Source organism: Lepisma saccharinum, chromosome 9 (assembly GCF_977018435.1).
Source record: "Lepisma saccharinum chromosome 9, izLepSacc3.1, whole genome shotgun sequence".
NCBI classification, from domain to species: domain Eukaryota; kingdom Metazoa; phylum Arthropoda; class Insecta; order Zygentoma; family Lepismatidae; genus Lepisma; species Lepisma saccharinum.
This window is the reverse complement of record NC_139237.1, coordinates 25,370,697-25,376,696: the sequence shown is the minus strand read 5'-3', so window position 1 is coordinate 25,376,696 and position 6,000 is coordinate 25,370,697.

Here is a 6,000-nt window from a genome sequence, read left to right as displayed (position 1 = left end):
AATATACTTCCATAGAAAACTTTGGTTTTGTATCAGTTTAAAATATAATCCTAATATAGTTGGATTCTCAGAAATATAGACAATCATAGTTCTTGCTACATTTATATAAATCGAAGTCTAGTTAGTGTTGGTCTGTAAATAATGGATATGTAAAAGGCAAACTGAATTTTAGTTATGATCCAGAAATTGTCGATAATTTCGGTTCCTTTTGTAGAACTAGTTGCATATTTTTTTAAAAAAATAATATTGATACAAAACAGAAACACTGTAAGCATTGCAGTCTATCAGAGGCACCCACCAAATGAACAACATAAAACCAGAAGGCAGATTCATAATCGATGACAACATGGATATCATTATTCGAGGTACTTTCACAGACACTAAATTGATTTTTAAACATAAAAAAATTACATTGTCCTAAATAGAGAAGAGTACCCATCATGCATCTACAGATCAGATGAGATCTTCGACACTTACAAGAACAAATTCCCCAAACGAGAAGACAGATTCAGATCTATAAACATTATAGGAGAACTTTACTTCACCTTCGAGGGCAGTGGAGAAAACATAAAAGTGGAAATCAAAAACATCTCTGGTGGAGTCACGCTCAACATTGAACAGTGGAAAAAAATTCTCTGTTACCACAAATGCCTCATGAAAGAATTTCAGCAGCGGCTAAATCGTAATCCCTATGTGAGTTTTGGTCTTTGGTAGAGTACTTTTCATATATGTAAATCTGATATATTCTATATTTGTTTATTAATATAAATAAACTTATAAAACTTAACTTGAGTGTTTTATTTGAATCCAAAATATATATGTAATCTAATTAAAATGATTTAAACTTTTTAAATTACGTTAACTTGGTATCTAGAAGAGCTTTCGGTTCATTGTATTCACTCTATCGGCTCAAGAAACTTCCTCCCTGAACGCATAAAAATTAAACTGGTACCCCTCGTTATCTTCATACAAATTCCAGTGTTTTTCGGTCAGTCCTGCACATTCTATGAGGAACCAAAATTCACATTTTTTTAGAAAAGATCAATCTTTCATTTCTTGAACCTTGGCAACATTTAAAAAGCTGTAATGACACATGGCTGTTCATATATTCATTGTTCGGTATGGAATTTACAGATATGATAGTTCTGGATCGAATATTATAATTACTTCCTGAAGATTGCATTGTTTTAATGTAAACACACTTACGAGTACAGACAGAATAAAACAAAACATAGACATTGCAACTAATTCACAGTACACATTATTCGAACTATAAAATCGTTCCACTTTACTGGCCACCAATCGTATCATTTCCTAAGATTATATGTTTAATTTTAAAAGCCTCTCTGAATGCTTCACGTTGACCAGGGCATTCACTTGTTTCTCTCAGTTGCCTCAGCCTCTGAGGCATGTAATCAATGCGCAGTGTTGTGCTATGTAAACCTCCTGAGCCATTCAGGAAACAGGTAGTTTCTTTTGTCTATTTAGTCAGCGGTTTGCATAGTGGCAATTAAAAACACGATTCGGCATGGAGGAAGAGCTCCATGGCCGGGATATAGAGGTGAGACAAGCTGAGAGGTGACGGACTTTTGGTTTGGAGTTGAGAATCGAGAAGAGGTTAGGAGAGCGGTAGGGCAGAAGTGAGACGACGCTCTGGTCAAAAAATTGAGAAGCCAACAGAGGACTTCGTATATTCTATTCATCACAATTCATCAGATTTACAGGTAATTATCCTAACACCCAGCCATGATTCAGGTTCAAAGGTTCACAAAACCCAACGAGTGACCATTGTCTTTTCTGCAGTTTAGTTCCTTAATTTTATTTGTACCTTTCGCATTGCCAAGCGTTAACTCGTCATGCCAATGACTAGTGCTCTCATCAGAGGATGAATGATGAGTAACTTACCTCACTCAGCAATTAATTGCACAACGACTGGTTCAGATCGCATCATTCTTTAGAATGATACGCAATTTTTATGCTGTTGTCGTGGATGAAAAATTATTCATTTAGTGTTATTAAATGAAAAATACATTTCACAATTCGCGAAATCGAAGCCAAACTTCTGTGGGCTGATTACATATCTAAATTACCTCAATATTAGCATAAATGCAAACGCAGCAAATCGCGTTTTGATAAAACCTTTTTGTTTTCAAAACTTCAGAACTGTTACATCGAATACTTGACTGTTTTCTTTATAACCATAGCAACGACAATGTTGCCAAACACATTAACGTAGTACAACTTATCATAAGGAGACAACAAACTTTATAGAACATCAAATTTAAGAGTGACATATGAAGTTTAAAATAGGAATTTTATATTTGCAAACGACCATAAGAAGTAAAATAAATTTCTGCTGTAAGATTGAAAAGAAACTCGCTACTTCCTGACTGGAGCATGTTTATTGTACAATTGGAGGGTAAAGGTATTTAACAATAAAACTTGCCCATCCATGTAGGTAACATACTGATTAAATGCCATGGTACAAGGGCAGCGTCTTCATTTATGCGGGCTTCGTTAAGGTTTTTCAAGTGTTTATATGATACTTGCTTTGCTTTATATCTAGGAACGCGAAGATAATAGGACACTAAATTAAATCGTGGTAGGAAATTCCAGGTACTGGTATTTGGCCATGGCGCGTTACACGATTTTCGTCAGAAACCAAGATCACGTCAAGCCATGAGTCGGAAGTGGCCGTGTGGTAGGCTGGATTTAAATGGCATATGGAAAGATTTAAAGCAGAGAACGTATCACTGAATTCTATAACCTTTTTTTTTTTTGCTGCATAAGTCGGTATTCATATCTCCCAGAACGATCGTGTGTGAATATTTTGGTAGAAAGTTTGCAACGTCGTTCTAGAAGTTATCAAGGCGAGTGCAAGATGGACGATAGACTAGCGACAAGAGGAGCTTTTATTGACAGATACTGATACCGAGGATTATATATTCCGATGAACCGTCATAGGCATCGGCCGACTTTGAGAGAATTTTGGCAGGGATGTCCTCGCGCAAATAAATTGCCACTCCACCTCCCCTCTTTCCGATTCTGTCTTTCCTAAATAAAGGAATTCCCGGAAGATGCACCACATCGTCTGAAAGACTCTCCTTCAACCTCGTTTCCGAGACCAGAAAGGCATGCACGTCTTTGTCTATTTCAATTATATTTTCTACTTCTAGGAAGTGAGCGAGAATACTTTGCGCGTTGATATGAATTGCTTTAAAGCTGCCGGGTGCAAGATTCAGCTGTGGCCCAGAATATGGATAAACCCAGGGGTTGCTCGTTCGGCGGCGCAGATCGTATGGGCAGTTGTCCGTGGATGCATTACGTCATCGTCGAAACGCTCGGCACGGAAAAGGCTGGTTCCTTATGCAAATATTGAGATATTTGACAACGAATATTTTCTAAAATGCAGTAGCAGGTTAAACGTTACAACTTTTACTGTTAAGATTCATCCTTTCTAATCAATTTATCACAAAGTTGATTCAAATGTGTAAAATGGATTTTAGTAATCGTGTTACGAAGGAACCCCTGTTTTGTTCTCTCCAGGCTTCCAATTTAAGGGAGTTTTAACTTATGCACGTTGAATTTATTTTTGCTCTATGTTTTGAAATAAGATTATTTTGTTCTTGTAAACTGAAATCATGCCTAAATGCTATGGAAAGCTGTGAAAAATATTATCAGAAAACTAACGGAAGAAATCTAAATTATCACTGCTTGATTGATATAAAAAATGCGGGATTGCCCATTTTTGTGAAAAAAGGCATTGTGCGAGATCTAAAAGCACAACTATTTAATGTTGTATGGAAATGTAAGGGTGTAATAAACGTGACTGCTTCCCAGGCACGTATCCAACGGGGAAGGCTTAGGTGGCTCGAGCCCCTCCGATGAATGAGATTGTTTTGTTTCTTGTGGTGTCAAGTAAAATAATGTGACGTTAATTCAAGGAGAGAAATAATTATGTAGGCAAGACAAAAAATGTTCTATAAGCCTGTTATTGTTAATAGCGCGTATCCAAAGTAGGCATCAGGTGGCTCGAGGCCTCTCCGCTCCCCAAGGAAATTTTTCAGCTTACACTGATAAAATTAGGTTTTTGACTTCTTGAATAATGTGACGATAATTTAAGGAGGGGCATAATTATCGAGACAAGACGCAGAATGTTCTATAACCCTATTAATAGCACGTATCAAACGTGGGGATCTGGGGTTCGAGCCCGGAGTCGCGACAATTGCGACAAGCGACATATGCGGACAAGAGGAAATTCCGCGACAAAAGCGGACAATGCTTCGCTATAGGGCCGCAGGGGAAAGATCTTAATGTCACTCAAATTTTAACATGCGACATAAGCAGACAACACCTGTGCCAATGTTGCACAGGTTTATGTTAACTGATTCCCATAACACTTTTTCCTGGCTTTCGACAGACAAAATGAGGGCCTCCCAGATGGCGCAGTGGTAGCGTCGTCGCCTTGTATTCAAGGGGTCCCGGGTTCAATACCCGGTGGAGGCACAAGTGGTTCGAATCCCACTTTAAACTGTAGGTCCAGTCTCGATTAGCCTTACTGTGCATAAAGTGGACTTAAAACACCAACTCAACAACAACAACAACGACGGACAAAATGATTACCATTATACTGACAAACATTTTGTTGTGTTTAAAATCAGCATTTTGCCTCGTCATATTCAACACAAAATTGTTTCGTCAATAAAATAATGAACTATTTACAAATTCATCATAAAATGTTTCGTCACTTCAAAGTCTGTTTTTCACACATCTAGTTTATGAATATAAGAAATTGCTTTCAATCATGATCTGATGTCGCCTGTTTGCTCGTACCTTGCAACAATTCTTCCAATCCTGTCATCCAGCTTAACGTACTTTCTCTTCCTCTTCTTGCCATCCATGACCAATTAAATTCCCATGTACATATAATTTGTTGCCTAAGCTTCTGTCTTCAAACACTGAACGACGTCTTTTACTTTAGGTTTTGAATGAAAAAAATTGTTAATTTTGTTGTGCCAACCCTCTACAGCATTGGTAGTTCTGTGTCTCCCTTCATAACATGTCCAAAGCGATATAGGTATATCTGCATTTTCTACCCATTGATCGACAAAATAGTCAAAAAAATTCGTGAGATTACACTGGGGAACAAAAATAAGATTTTATTTTGCGGCATAAAGTTTAATAACAGTTTCAGCACACAAAACAACTGTGATTGCCAATTGTATGATTGGTTCAGTTGAATTGACTCCAGTTATAAAAATAAACACACCATGGAAAATGTAGGAGGTAAAATTACTCAACGCTTTTCTCGGTAATATCAAAATTTGATAATGTGCTGAAATTCCTATAAGAAATTTATTTAGTTAGTTGTAAATTGTTGCTAGGCAACTTATGAAGCATTGCTAGGCAATATATCGGACACTCAACAAACCTTAAGGAAGAATACCAAAACATAAAAATGGTTTTCGAAAAAAAATGAATATGCTGAGCATAAGTGGCTCGTGTGTGTGGATTTGAAGATGGTGTTTTTTTTTACTAGGACAGCAAAGTGGGTACACAAAATATCCCTATTTGCTATCATTGTGGGATAGTCGTGCTAGAGAAAAGCATTGGACGATAAGAGTTTGGCCCCCAAGGGAAAATATTAGTGGGAAAAGCTAATATCATTCATGAACTGCTGATAGATACGGACAAAATCATCCTTCCGCCACTGCATATTAAACTTGGGTTGATAAAACAGTTTGTCAAGGCCTTAGATACAAGTGTTGATTGTTTCAAATATATATGCCACACTTTTCCAGGACTAAGTATTGAAAAATTGAAGGCAGGAATCTTTGACGGACCACCACAAATTCGTACACTTATAAATGATGCCAATTTTACAACTTACATGTCTTACATCGAATCTGAGGCCTGGCTGAGCTTTGTGTTCGTCGTCAAAAACTTTTTGGGGAATCACAGAGCGGAAAAGTACCCCGATATAGTTGGAAATACGTTGAA